This window comes from Mauremys reevesii, linkage group 14 (assembly GCF_016161935.1).
Source record: "Mauremys reevesii isolate NIE-2019 linkage group 14, ASM1616193v1, whole genome shotgun sequence".
NCBI classification, from domain to species: domain Eukaryota; kingdom Metazoa; phylum Chordata; order Testudines; family Geoemydidae; genus Mauremys; species Mauremys reevesii.
Genome location: NC_052636.1, coordinates 40,997,233 through 41,012,514, shown reverse-complemented (window position 1 = coordinate 41,012,514; position 15,282 = coordinate 40,997,233). Strand labels below are relative to the sequence as shown.

The window sequence follows — 15,282 nt, the reverse complement described above, 5'->3', positions numbered from 1 at the left end:
CAGGGAGGGATCCTGCCAGCAGGGGGGTTGGACAGTGTGGGGAGGGGATCCCAGAAGTGGGGGTGGGGCAGAGGTCTGGGGGGAGACCAGGGAAGGATCCCAGCAGTGTGGGAAGTTGAGAGCACAGGCCTGGCCTGGGGCGTGGGGCGAGTGAATGTGTCCCTCTAAACCCACCAACTGCAGACTAGGCAGGACTGGAAGAATTACGTATTTGTGGGTAAATGTCAATTTCTGTGTAAATACACAACCCAATGGCAAAATATTTCCATTGATAATCATCAAAATTGGCAGATGGGCAAAGTAAGAAACATGCTGCTTGAGAACTTACCCTGTTGTAGGAGCAGCAGTGATCTGTGTGCTCCGTATCACCTGTATGCCCAGAAGGTCTGTTACACTCCCCCTCCCCCGCCCCGTCTCCTCTCCCTCTCTGAATGCCTGTGAAGTGGCTTCCCCCACCCGCAATGCTTGTGGGATGAAGGGGCTGGTTGAACAGCTGGCAGAGCAGAAGAGCTCCTAGATAGACAAGGTGTCTGGGACTCTCATTAGGCAGCGATCACACACCCAGAGCAGGGACACTGCCCAAGGTGGAGTGTGACCCACCAGATGCAGCCAAGTCATCTCTAGTCGCAGGCCATGAGGAGCAGGTCCTTAAAAGGGGAAGGGGCCCTGTGCTCAGGAGTCACTCACAAGCTTGTACCTCCAGTGAATGCCCTTCGCCCGACCGCCTGGCCAGTGGTTCACCATGTTGCATTTCATTGTGCCTCAGGAAGACTTACCTTCATCGCACCGTCCATCGCGGCATTGTGGGACACTTACTTTGCACAGAATCCTGACATCTCCAGTGCTGAGCCTGTCCTGGGAGCGTGAGTGTGTGACCCCCCCCAATGTCTTCTTTTGAGCTTAGCTGTTAGTATAATAAACATGCTGCTTTCTGCCAAACTCTGGGGTGGGGTCATTAGTCCTCCTAAGCTTACTATCTGGCCCAATTTTGGGTAACAGAAGCAACATTGCTGGATCTGTCATTGTACCAAATGGGGAGATGGTTGTCTATAAAGGAGAGTGAAGACTAAATGCATCCGATGAGGATGGGATTCGAACCCATGCATGCAGAGCACAATGGATTAGCAGTCCATCACCTTAACCACTCGGCCACCTCATCTGAGTTGTCAAAAAGTGGACAGGAGGAGAAATCTAAGGCCAGCAGAGATAGGGCTACTAAGGAGTTTTTAAATAATAAGCATAAGCAGGGGCTGAATGAGCTCTACCCTCACATCTAGTGAGGAGCTGGGTGAAGACTTCAGGAACAGGCCGTGTTAGTATAGACACCCCTACTCTGCCTAGCTATGCAGCATGCTGGGGCCGCTTCCCCAAAATGACCAGTTTGGGATGGTGGTGGGTTACAAATCACTTTAGGATTGAGTGCAATGAAATGTTATTCTCCTTCCTGTACGAGTGAAGGGCAGCAGAACGTACCTAGGCCGTCCTGACGGAGGGGTGGGTGGGGGAGGAATCGCTTTCATTGGACTGCAGAGAAGTGATTGAGGACGTCACCCTAACCCAGTGGGCCCCAAACATTTCACACTGCGCCCTCGTATCCATGGCTGTGGCCCCTCGGAAGCCGCGGTCGAGAACCGGGGCTGGGAGTGGGGCCGTTGTTTGCTGGGGAGAGGGGAGTGGACAGCGGTAAGGGGGTCGAGGCCGGGCTGGGAGCCAGGGGCCCAGGCTGAGGGTGGGGTTGAGGAAGAGCTGGGACAGAGTGGGGCTGAGTGTTGCTCCCTCCCTACCCTCTATGGGGGCTGGCTCAGGCCCTGAGGTGCCCCCATCAATCTTCCTCTGTGTCCCCCTAGGAGTCATGCCCCACATTTTGGGACCACTGACCCCTACTCGCTAAGCAGGGGCTAGTGATGCCAAAGCCCAGGGAAAGGGAGAACAAGTGCGGGGGCCCCAGCACCGGAACCCTGCCCCCGCCCCCCACTTCTGTGTGTGGCTCCGCCCCCTTCCACACCTTCCTCCCACAGCCCCACCCACTGTCACCTCTGTGCCACCCCTTCCCCCACTGGCCCCACCCTGTCACTCCTTTACCCGGCCCCGCTGCGGCCCCGAGACCAGAGAAGCTCTGTGCCCTGCTGCAGCCCCCGGGCCGTAGCAGGGAGTGGGAGCTCCTCCAGCCCTGGGGCCGACATGGGGGAGACTTTCCCAGGGGGGCCCAATTTGGCCAGGGCCCCTAGTCATGGGCCCCACTGCCCCCTTGGCGATGCAAGGTTTGGGGAGGCTGAGCCCCCCCCAGCCTCCATTACGAGCCGCCCAGGCTACCTCTGCTCAGTGGGTGGCCAGTCTCCCTGTGTCTCTGCTGTTCGTGCTGGGGAGCCCAGACGGCCTTAGGGGTGGGGCCCCCGGCAGCCACCCAGGGCTCCAGGGGGTCAAAGGGCACCGTGTGGCCATGCAAAGGTGCTCACTGCTCTCCCCTGCCCCAACGCTCCTCCGTGGCCCCACAGAGGGTGGAGGGAGCGAGGAGCAACACTACGTGCTCCCTGCGTCCTGGTCACTTTCCCCACCTGGGCCGGGCTGTGAGGGGAGCATCAGAAGCTGCTGCTCTCTGCCCTCCCCTGACGCAGCCCGGCTGAGGAAAGTGACCTGGATGCAGGGAGCTCGGATGATGTCCCTTCTCGCCCCCCTGCCCCTGCTAGGGAAGGCTGCTGTGTGGTGTCTCCATGGCTGCACTTTCAGTGATGCAGGTTTCTCTCTCCCATTGTTCCAGGGGCATCCTACTAGATAAAATTGAGCAAGAAATGCTTCCCCGTGGTTTTTAGGACTGGAATTGCTTTTTTCAACAGCCATTGCCATTTTTTTCTAGTTTTGTTTGTTTAAAAGGAAGACGGTGATATTGCACTGGCAAATTCCCCATAGAAACAAAGAATAATAAAGGCACCTCAACTTTTCATCATTTATGGAGGACAGTCTTATAATATGGATCCAAATATCCTCCAATCACACAAGCTGAAAATTGTTCCACTTTACTGCAGTTCTGTAACTATGCAGGAACCAGTCCTGTCTGTGTTCTGTGCACATCCAAAATTCCTGCTGAATGACCCGCCCTGGGAGCAAGTTACCAGTGACCCAGGGCTGGGGCAGAAGGAGGGTGCAGGTGAGGGGGGGAGCCCAGGGCTGGGGCAGCATCGGGTGTGTGTGGAGGAGAGCCCAGAGCTGGGGCAGCAGGGGTGCAGAGCCCAGGGCTGGGGCGGCAGGGGGTGCGGTGGGGGACAGAGCTCAGGCAGCAAGGGTTATGGGGAGCCCAGGGCTGGGGTGGGGGCAGCCAAAATTTTTTCCTTCGGGCAGCAAAACCTAGAGCCGGCCCTGCCTCCACCCACCGTGAGGTAGTCAAGAGCGGATCATTATTATCCCTACTCGAAAGAGGGAGAAGCTAAGGCTGAGAAAGGAGAATTGACTTGTCTTAGGTCACACAGCCAGTCAGTGGCAGAGTTGGGAATAGGACCCAAGAGCCCTGATTTTCAATATACCTGCCCTGGAAATTTCCACTACATGCATCCGACGAAGTGGGTATTCACCCATGAAAGCTCATGCTCCAAAACATCTGGTAGTCTATAAGGTGCCACAGGACTCTCTGCTGCTTTTACAAACTAACCATCAGATCTTGAATTTCAGACATTGAATGACCTGAATAAAGTGCTCTGTGATGAGCTCCAGACCAACAACAGTGACAGTAATTATTCAGCAAGTATTTGAGGAGAATTGCAATGTTAGAGAGAATCATGAACTGCTCAGAGACCATTAATGCAGAGAAGCAGCAAAATCCATCAAACATAGAACTGGTTCTGACTTATTTCCTTGGTCTTAAAAGAGAACAAGGACCTGAGTCTCCTCCTGTCAATAACCCCCTGCTCAGACAATCAGGGTAGAGACTGAGGACGGGAGGCTGAGGGTTCTCACCAGAGAGCCCAAAGGATGGCCCAGGTCACTGGTGGGGATCACTGCCCGAGCACTATTTCAGCCCCACATTTTTGGGTGGACCTCCCACAGTGGGAGCTGCAGAGCACTCCCCTGCAACAGATGGATCAGACTGAACAGGTTTCAAACCTCCAGGAGGCTCTTACCTTCTAAACAGGGATGGCTGTTTTCTAGTAAAATCACTAAAAGGGAAAGAGAAAACTCGAAAGAGGTTCCTCCTGGCGCTCACGTCCGTGAACCCGAATACTCTCTCAGTCCTCAAAGAGAGACCTGGAGAAGGAGACTTGCTGCAGCAAAGCCACAGGGTCTCTGAGGTTTCCCTGGCCCCTCGCCCTGTCCTGCCTGGCTGATGTCAGCATCTCTCTGTGAGGTCACCCCCTCCCCACCACCTTGGACCAATAGTCTGAGGTCCTGCAAAAGGCCTTTGTGATGTCACTGCCACACCCCTCCCTTGCTGGGCCAATGTCCTGCCCCTGGCCAGGCCCTTTGGAGGTTTGAGCTACTCCCTGTGGATCACCCCACTCAAGGAGGGTTCGTTCTAGGCAGCAAGCCGGCTAGACAGGGAAACATCAGACGCTGCTCCCAATGCTACACTCAGTTTTTCAGAAATTAGTCGACTTTATGGCCAGAAGAGACCATTAGAGCATCTAATCTGACTCCCTGCATATCACAGGCCTCCTGTATGGCATAATAGCTACTTTGGGGGCAAATACATTCCAGAAAGGCATCTAGTCTTCATGAAATGACATCAGGAGATGGAGAATCCACCATTTTCCTTGGTAGCTTGTTCCTGTGGTGAATCATCCTCGCTGTTGAATATTTGTGCCTTTGTTGTAATATGAATTTGTCTCTTTTCATCTTCCAGCCATTGGGTCTTGTTATACCTTTCTCTGCTTGATTCAAGAGCCCTTTAATTCCCAAATCTTTTCTCTCCCTGAAGGCACTTCAACACTTCAATGAAGTCACCTTTCAATCTTCTTTTGATAAGCTAAACAGGTTGAGCTCTTTCAATAGCTCACTAGAAGGCATTTTTCTCCAGCCCTCAGAACCTTTGGTGGCTCTTTGCTGCCCCAGCTCCAATTTCACAACATCTTTTTCAAATGAGGACACCAAAATTGGAGGCAGTATTCCAGTATCAGTCTCATTGATGTCGTGTCACCTCCTGTGACGTTATTGACATAATCTGTAACTGTACAGATCACCGTTGCGACAATTGTTCTATATTTGTAGCCAGTATTGTCGAAAGGTTGTCGTGTAAGGGGTCTATGGAGAGGTTCTGATTGGCTGATTATAATGTGTTGCATCGCAGGAGAGCATGGACAGAGTCTGACAACCCATGTGATGATAAAACAGAGAGTTCTTTATTCATTTCCAGCATGCTCTTATATACCATTATAGCAAGCAATCAAACAGTTGCTAATTGGTTAATTAAATTTACACAGCCGCAGCTGTAACCCCATAGGGTAATTATCATCCTAACACCTGTTTAACTTATCATCCTATTTACAATTAGCTGGCCGATGAGAATGGGCTGAAGGCCAGCCCTTACACACAGTTCCCAGCGTAATCGGCTCGTCCCAGAAGCCTAAACAATCTCAGCATTTCACATTCCATTCCCAACACCTCCCCCCTCTACCCAAAATCAAAAAGGAGGGAAAGAAAAAAGGAATAAAAACATAAGCAAAACATTTCCAACTTATAACAGCATAACACCACAATCTATCACAAGCCAAAATTAAAACTTTATAAAACCAACCTATATAACCATGCAATTCTTAACATAACCCCAACAACACCAAACAAAAACAAAGCACAACAAATAAATGGTGTAAATTCTACAGGATTCCCCCCTTCTCTATAGCACACCAACTTGTGGCAAACTTCTATTACCAAATCATCCCTCAGATGTCAGGCGATCAAACTGACACTGAGGGAGGGGGGGTCCTAGAAAAAACACAACATAAACCACATAAAACGCAAAAAACAATTCTGGCCAGAAAAACAAACAAACACCACAAAACAAAACATAAAACACATAACATAAATTTAACTCTATAAATAAATGCATGGTACATAAAATGCTATGCAGCTAACACCAATTTTCTTAATATCTAAAAAACAAAACAAAACTACCCCTACTGGGCAAGCAATCATTACATACAATATACAAATACCCTTAGTACCATCAGGCAAAAAAAGGAAAATTACATCATCAATTAAATCATTTACAGTAATACAATTGCATCCTGACTTACTTCTAAATTCAAAGCTATTCACAGCTTAAGGGTTCTTACTATTAACTTCTACTTTTAACCCCCCAAAAAAATCACCACTTATATACCCTCAGCCTAATACAATTACAATAACATAGCACAATATACAATCTTCAACTAATGCAACAAAATTATTTATGACCAAACAATTGCAAACTCATTTCTTTGCCTAAATTTATTTACAAACATTTCAAAAACACCAAAAACTTTTCTCTTTAGCATCTTTACAAAATTCAACTGCTATTCCCTCCAGCAACCACAGAGTTAACTTTGTACTCTGCCTAACATTACTCGCTAGTAGTTAATTACCTTTTCTATCAACTACACCCTCAAGGTTATCAACCAGTTTTCCAAGCTTGTTGTCTGTTGCCCGCCGCCTGGGCCTGATCCTTTTTCCTCTTCAAGTTCTCTATCTATTGCGTGCCTGCCTGGGCCTGATCCATATTTCCTCTTGCTAAACCGTACTAGCCCCTACCCTTCTGGTATCTTCTGTGAACAACTATCTGTACTTTCCACCGTGGGGCTACATCAAATATCAAACAATCATACAACTGCCAATAATCAGTACATAATACAAAATTTACAAAAATCTAAAAAGGCTAACAAAAGCACTTTACATAAAGGTATTTTGGGTCACATAAATTCAAAGCCATTCTCCCAAATTACCTAAATTTATGCCTAAATAACACCATAAACTCTCCCTTTGAGAATACTCAACAAACCTTTTGGCTGAGTTTTCTCAAACTTTAAAAAAAAAAAACAATTAAACTCTAAAAACCGGGTAATACCATTTACAATCCAATTGGGGGGGGGGCGCAATACATGCTAAAATTTTATCCAAAACACAGGCCGCAGCCTGTAGAATAAACCCCCAAATCCAATCAATACCACAGTTTTTAGCAGGAGTCCCAAATGTCTTCCTGCCAGTGTGCAATTCTTTGCTTCTTTACTAGGGTCAGTTCTCAATGCCCTTTAGTCAGGAATTTCTAGACATTGGCAATATCAATGATGTGAGTGTTTTTTCTTCTGTTCCACCACCATCGTGGTTCAAGTTCTACGGGGGAAATTATCAGGACATCATCCTATACATTCAGGCAAAGCAAAAATTATCTCAATCAATTAAATCATTCAGGGAGGATCAAACAAAAAGGATCCTGGCACAGCTAACAAGCAGTTGTCCTCCAGGGGCTCAGGGTGTGTACATCTTGTTGCTTTCTCAGTCATTCCATCCACCATTGCAGCAGTCATCTCTAATACTGACACTGTTGCAGTTTCTTCAGTCCTACTGTTTGCAGCCTCAAATCCCGAACGAGCGGTGGTAATATCTTGGACTAGTTCAGGAAATAGTTTTCCAGGCACTGCTTCTAAAGGCTTTAAAGTTTCAGCTGAGGTTTCCATAGATGTTACAGTTTCTGCAATGATTTGTTCTTCAATTGCTGCAGCTGTAACAGGCACAAATGTTTTTTGAGCCCCAGAGCTTTCAGTACTAAAAATGGGTGAGCCAGTATCTGCCAGCTGCACAGCTAAATTCTCTTGCTCCTCTTCGTCTCCCTTTCCACACACAGGCAGTTCTTGAGGACACATGTTGCTCTGTAGAGGGGCCCCATTTACAACTGCCCCTGGGCATTCTGACACTAGGTTAGATGGCGCATCTCTTACATCATTCTGCATGGGGGCCTCAGCTGCAACCGCTTCAGTGGGCTCTGATTCCAAGGTAAACACAGTATCTTCTACCTCTGTCGTCACAGGTGCCTCAGTTACCCCACTCTGCATTGCATCCCCAATAAAAGCTTCCTGAGTGATCTGCCGCCCATCGGATCCCTGAAGCCGAGCGGTTCGGGTGGGCTTGCGCAAAGTGATATCCATAGCAAAGGCAGTTTGGGGAGGGCCAGTGGATCCAAACCCTCGAGACCTGCGGTCAATCGGGGTCGATCGGGGCACACATCCCTCGAAAGGTATTAACTGAGCAAGACGTGTACCAGCAGTTATAGTCACAGGGGGACAAAGGGCACGTACCATTATCCCAATATTCCCCATATAGTCGGCATCAATAAGGCCAGGCAAAACAAAAATACCTTGTTTCGATGTTGACGAACGGCCAATCAAAAGGGCACTCAGGCCAAATCCTAATGGACCATCGGTGTTGGAAGGAAGAACTTGAACCTCGTCAGTCTCTAAAACTACATCTGTCACTGTGGCCAAGTCCACTCCGGCGCTGCCACGGGTTGCTCCGGTGAGGCGTTCCAGGCAGCCGGGTTGCTGGTTGGAGGCACTTGTGTCGTCGCGCTCCTCCGAGGGGCGCTCTGAAATCCGTTTCCCGGCAGCGGTGTTCCATCCTTCTTGTAACGCGCCCAACAGTCGGCGGCGCGATGTCCAAACTTATCACATCGTGGGCAAGCGCCAGTTGCAGCTTCAGGTAACACATCAGAGGCCCGCTGCTCATTTTGCATAGGGCAGTCCCGCCGGAAATGCCCGGGTTTTCCGCAACCAAAACAGGGGCCGGCTGGCCGGGTCGGTTTTCTAGCCCCCCGCTGTCGCCCGAGCAGGGGTTGTAACGCCACGGCCAGTGCAGAGGCCTGTGCCTTAGCATGAATTGCTGCCTTATCCGTCTCCTCAAGCATAGCGGCCCTACCACATGCCTCAATCATTTCCATCAGGGTCGCAGTCTTGGGCAAGGTGGCTAATATACGGTGGCAAGTGGGATTTGCATTCTGGGTTGCAAGATCAAGTCCAACTGCAGTTCTGGCCTCTGGCGTCAGATTAGGAGATCTATCAATAGCCTCTTGAAGGCGATCCAAAAAGGTGGAATACGGTTCCGATGGGCCTTGCATAATTTTAGCGTAGGGAGGGCTTGGCTTTCCCATCTGGGGCACCGCTTTAAAGGCAGCCAAAGCCAGTTCCTGCGACTGCTGCAGGATCCGGGGATCGAGGCGGGCTTGCAAATGCGGGTCAACAAAGCGACCGGCTCCCAAAAACATATCAGCAGTGGCCACGCGAGGATCATCATCCGCAAAATCCAAATTGCGGACAAGAGCCAAGTCAACTCTCTTAGCCCAATCATCTTTCCACAACAATTTCTGTGTAGGTGTAAGAAGCATGTCAGCTAGCTTAATCGCATCATACGGACACATTGCTTGGCCAGCAAATACCTGTTCAATGATAGACTGTACATACGGATTATCTAGTCCATAAGCCATGATCGATTTCTGTGCCTCACGGATCAACTTCCAGTCCAAAGGGGCCCACCGTCTATGATTAGGGTGTTGAGGGTCTGGCGTAATCACTGGAAAGGCCTCAGGTGTTAGACCTTCAAGGATGGCTTCTCTTAAAACTCCATGCCAGCGCTGTACCGGATCCGGAGGGTCCCCAGTTGGAGGGTCCCCGGGGCCAGGCGGGGCGGGGGGGCGAGTTGAATGAAAGCACTTGTGAAGATGCGATCGCGATGATCCAGGTGGAAGACCTTCCAATTGGTCCAACTTGTCACATATATGCTGCAGCTGTCGACCCTGGCGCTCCATCTCCTTATAGAAGGCATCAGACTGAGTAAACTGAGTAAACGTAGTCAAATCGGGATATGGCTTTGATGGCACATGTTCCACCCGAGCCCCCTTCGTTCCCCCGCAATCGTGGCACCCCCAGGTCCCGTGGACACGGCATGGCTTTGGAGGGGGCGCATACGGCAAGGCTGTCTCCATAGGCTCGGGCGTATCGGGGGGTAACGGGACCGTAGCAGGATCAATCATGTCGGGGCCAATAGCCACATTGGAGGGTAGTGGAGCCGTAGCAGGGGCAACATCATCCATGGGGTAGGGGTTGGAAGCCAAAGGTATCACCGTGTCCTCACCACCGAAAAACTCTCTGGCTCCAACCGGCAACACAGAAGGCATTCCGGGCGTTGGGCGGCAGAGCTCAGAAAGGGCCACCTGCACTCCTGCCTCGGCCACGAGAGTTTCTACTATCTCCTTCGCCTTATTCCATACTGGACTCAGGGAGAAGGCCTCCTTATCGCCCTGAGCCACCGACTTCCAAAGCTCGGAGCCTAGCCGCTCCCAAACAGCTTTATCAAAAATTGTACTTGGTTGAACAGAAAGTCCCCTTCTCCGTCCCCACCGCAGCAGACGGGATAACGTATCAGAGGGGAGCTTCTCTCCCTGCCGCTCCGCGATGCGCATCAGATATTCATGCACCGTCCTTTCTTCCGCTGATGCAGCGGTTCCCATGTTGAATTGATGTTAGCTGCTCACCTCTGGGCTGGGGTATGCCTCCCTTTTCAGACGCCCTGCGGCTTGCCGCCGACACTGAGCTCAGGTGCGCCTCTTTCGACGCCCTGCGGCTCCTAGCCGCTCGACACTGAACTCAGGTGCGCCCTTCTCTTCGGACGCCCTGCAGCCGCCGCCGACACTGAGCTCAGGTGCACCCCTCTTTTCGGACGCCCTGCGGCTCCTAGCCGCTCGACACTGAGACTCAGGTGCGCCTCCTTTTCCTCCTTTCAGTTCAGGCCACCAACACTATCCTCATTCAATCACGTCGGGGTCACCATTTGTTGCATCGCAGGCGTATATGAACAAAGCTCTTCAGTCAGTTTGATTGGCAGCAAAGTCATTTATTTCTCTCCAGCATACATCTTTATACTCTTGAAGCAGGCAAGCAAACAGTTGCTAATTGGTTAACAAATTTTACACAGCCGCAGCTGTAACCCCATAGGGTAATTATCATCCTAACACCTGTTTGACTTATCATCCTATTTACTGCCTACCAGCAGATAAAAACTAGCCTCGACCTTGAAGTCTAAACACTTCAGCTCTCACATACTTATCTGCCAAGTTCCCACAGCATACCCGGTACTGAACCTCAGAGACATTTTTCATTTTGATCACACACCCCTACATGACTGTACGCATTGCCATACACAGCTCCCTCAGCCCCTGGGTTTTCTTATTGAGCTGTACACCCATGTGGGTTTACCAGTGTCCACAGTGAGCAGAACTTTCATAGTGATCAAGGAAACTCCCCACAGATTTATCTCCTTCCTCCTTCAGACCTTCTCTAGCCATGTCTCCAGTACCCGCCATGTCACCAGTCACGGCATGTGGTCCTAGTCTCAGCTCAGAGTTCTAAAGCCAGCAGATACCTGGTCAGTTCTGACAGATCCCCTCCCTCAGCCCCCATCCTGCCATGTGAGCCAGCCACCTGCAAACACCATCTCCCCAAAGTCAGGACTTAGCCCTTGGGAATCTGAAGCCACCAGCCTCTCTCCCTCTGCTCCCATCTACATGCTAGTCTGCTACCTGGTCACCACCACCTCTCCCCATGCTTGTTTCCTTTCTACTTTGGAAATGCTCCCATCCAGCTGGAAGCTCCCTCTGCCAGCCTGACCTGCTCCCTCTTTCCCTGCTCCACCTGACATTCCTGTCCTACTGATGACCTCTGTTCCTTGAGGTGAACTCCAGTGTCTTTAGCTGCTCTAGCTTAATGGTCCCAGTAGTCACAGAGCCACCTGCAGCTTCTCTGGCTACAGCCATGGGGCCAGTTCCCAGAGGCCAGCCTTAGCCAGCTGCAGCTACTAGCCGCAGGAGGGGTGGCAATGCCAAGGCTGAGCCTGCTTGAACCTTGCAACGGCAGCACTAGGGACTCTAAATCCTCAGCCCTGGCCCTAGGCAGCTGCAGACTCTGGAGTTAGGCACTTCCCTCCTCTAGGCCATGGCTTTAAATACCTGCGATTCCCATCACCTGCAGCAGAGGCCACCAGTTCCCACGCCCCCCTCAGCCAGCACCTAGTCGTGCAGAAAGTGCAGCCTGAGTGATTGTGGAGGCTGGGGTGGCAGGAGGTTCCCGTCCCTGAGCAGCAGCCCTGCAACAAGCGCACATGCTTCCCAGTTAGGACATTAGCCGTTACTGACAAGGCTTGTCTGTGTTCTTTTTTTTTATCTCATTGTTAGGTGTGAGAAGTATGAACTGTTCAATAGGTTTAATTAGTTGGTTAATAAGATGTTGCTGAAGTAAATCACTGGCTTTAAAATAAGATCCAATCTGGAGCATATGAACTATTGACCCCTGGACTCCATCTCTGAGAGGGGACTTGTTTACCATCAGGGGACAGGCTCAAACCAGTCCAAACCGGTTTTTCCCGCCAAAACCAGCCCTCAGCGTTCCGTCTCCTCAGCGCTTTTCCCGCCACGGAAGTGATATAAGGACGTGCTCAGCGCCTGTGCGGGGCCGCCCCCCCCCCCCAGCGACGGCCCCTCCACGGTCGGGTCTTCCCAGCGCTCCCGAGCAGGAGAGTGACGAGCCCCCTGGGTCTTGCCGTGAGACTGAGGAAGAGGAGGCCTGTCACCCCCATTCCTGCCGTCCTGCATCCCTGGTGTCCAGCCTCCCACGGAGCCCCCGGGGAGTGAGAGACCCCGGGGGGGGGGCACTGGGGCTGGGCAGGAAAGTGACTCTGCCCCGGGAACCTGGGAGAAGCCTCAGAGCTGCCTCAGCCCCAGTGGGATTTGGGGGCAGAGACTGGGGCCTGGCGGGGATCCTGTGGTGTGGGGAGATGGGGGTATCAGGCAGGGAGGGGAGAAGCTGGAGTTGTAGGGGAAGGTCAGTGGGACGCAGAGGGGGGTTGAACTGTCTCTGGGCAGCCAGGAAATTCCCGGGGGGGGGGAGTGGCGGGCGGGGGAAGGGGGAGGTGAGTTAATTGGATCCTGTCCCTGTTTGTGCCACTTGCCTCTCGCCCCCGATACAAATTCTCTCTAGTTCTGCCCCTTTTCTCTCTCAGTATCTCACACGGGCTATAAAATCTGGGGCGATTCCCCCCCATCCCCTCCAATGATCAGCTCTCCCATCTCCCCCGATTTCCCCCCTTCTCCCCATGAGTCTCAAGCGTCAGTTTAAAATCTTCTCTAGTGAGGAGCATTTTCCCACCCGTTTTATCTGCAGCGATTTGTCCTTGTGTAGGTGGGAAATTGTTGCCCTGAGTCATTCCCCAGCACATGGCTGCCCCTGGAGTGGGGGTGGGATGGCTCAGTGGTTGGAGCACTGGCCTGCTAAACCCAGGGCTGGGAGCTGACTCCTTGCGGGGGCCATTTGGGGATTTAGTTGGGGATTGGTCCTGCTTTGAGCAGGGGGTTGGACTAGAAACCTCCTGAGGTCCCTTCCAGCCCTGATAGTCTATGAGATGCCGGGTCTCTGCCAGGGCAGGGAAGGGAGGCGCACGTGTCCCCCATGGGGACTGCCCAGACCCCAGTTTCCCAATCCCAGTTGCTGCCCCCTAACTACCAACACAGTTGCCCCCAACATCAGTTGCCAGTCACCCGCCCCTCCCCCACTGCTGCCCCTGACCCACATCCAGGGACCTTCCAGCTCCCCCTCCCCCTCCCTTTTAATCAGCTCCTCAAAGGGCTCCCTGCTGCCCATGGGAATGGTGGGGGTGGGGGGAACCATTACTTTGTGTTTATGTATTGGACAGTCGTATAAAATCCAGTCCAACAGTCCCCCTTTTCCACTAGTTCGTTAACAACAATATAAAATCCCCTCAGATCTTGATGTTTTTCTCTCATGTTATCAAATACGCAGTTTGTGACACATTTGCTTTGCAAATCTCAAAGATTCATATAAAATAACCTAAACGTTTGCCCCACTGCTCTCTAGTTGTCTATTTCTAATTGAATATGCCCTGAGATTTTTCCCCTGTCTCTCTAATTATAAAATACTAAGAAAATCTCAGATTTACAACTTTTCTCAGATTCTTGAACCTGGATATAAAATGTTTGCAAATGTTGCCCATTTCCTCTTTATTCATTTATCAAATATTGATGTGAAACACTCAGATTTTACCTCCTATCAACAACTGATATAAAATCCCTCTGATTTTCCACTTGTGTCTCTATAATTTGCAAAATGGATCCAAAATCTCTCAGAGTTCCACCCTTTCTCTTTCATTTCTGAACGTTGCTCTCAAAGCTCAGGATTTCCCTCTTTCTATATCATTATCAAATGTCAGTTAAAAATCCTCTCGGGTTTGGGGCTGTTCCCCGTGTTTCTAAATCCCAGCAACTTCTTCCTTCGAGGGAACCTGTTGCCCTGAGTTCTTCTCCATCCTGGATGTTGCAGGGGGTTAAATTGCCCAGAGATCATCTTTCCTGTCTCCTTTGTGAATCATTTGGTCCCTCCTTTACCTCTGTTAAAATGTTTGCCGAAGAAAGAGACCAGCCAGATATTTAATACACATCAAAGCCAGAGGCCTCCCCCTGTTTGGGGATCAGTGGTTCCCAGCAGGTAACGGGAGAGTTGGCTGGACCCTTTTCTTTTCTCCAGCTGGCACGGGATGAGGACGTCACTCTGAGTGCAGTCTGGGTCCAGAAGTATCCCAAACCCCATGGCAAATGGCCTCTGTGAGGAGTTGCTTCCCGCAGTGCTAAGATGCAGCCACCACTGGGGTGGATCCATGGTGGCCATTATTTGCTAGTGACAGGCATGGACGTTTCTTACCTATTTTGTCCCTCCAGGCCTTCCATTCTCCTGTTCAAGAGACATCCCCCAGGGCTCCCTCTGCCTGTGTGACTGGCCAGCAGGGGGCGGTGGTCACTTTCTATCCACTTCTCAGGCACTGTGAGGTACCAGTGTTGATGGGGGGGGTGGGGCTGTGGGGGAGATAGCAGCGGAAGGGGAGTGTGGTGGGGGAGGCCTCTGGGTGGCTGGGCAGGTTCTGGAGATTTGGGGTTTCTGGAGATTTGGGGTTTCAGGGGGTGGTTGTGATGTGCCCAGCCCTGAGGCTGTGGGTCCTGGAGGTGGGTATTGCTGGGGGCCTGGTGGCTGCAGAACAGCCGGGGTGGGCATCTCTTGGGGAGGTGGGACAGGGGGTTAGAGGGAGCCTGGTGCTGTGCCAGGGGCTCTGTCTGGGCTTCCCCCGCAGACTCCTGGGATCGCTGCCGTGCCCAGTGCACAGAGTGTGTGTGGGAGAATCCCCGGCGCTAGGCCAGGGGTGCCCCTGTAAAGCACCAGGATCCCGCAGGGGAGGAGGGGGTGCCAGGCAAAGGGCAGGGCAGATCCTGCTGGA

General features: G+C 51.4%; 1 non-coding gene across 1 annotated transcript; it reads right to left on the bottom strand.

The window, feature by feature from the left end:
* Window positions 1-1,077: 1,077 nt before the first annotated feature.
* TRNAS-GCU lies at window positions 1,078-1,159 on the bottom strand. The gene has a single exon. It is a non-coding gene; the product is annotated as a tRNA-Ser (tRNA).
* Between the last annotated feature and the right edge of the window lie 14,123 nt (window positions 1,160-15,282).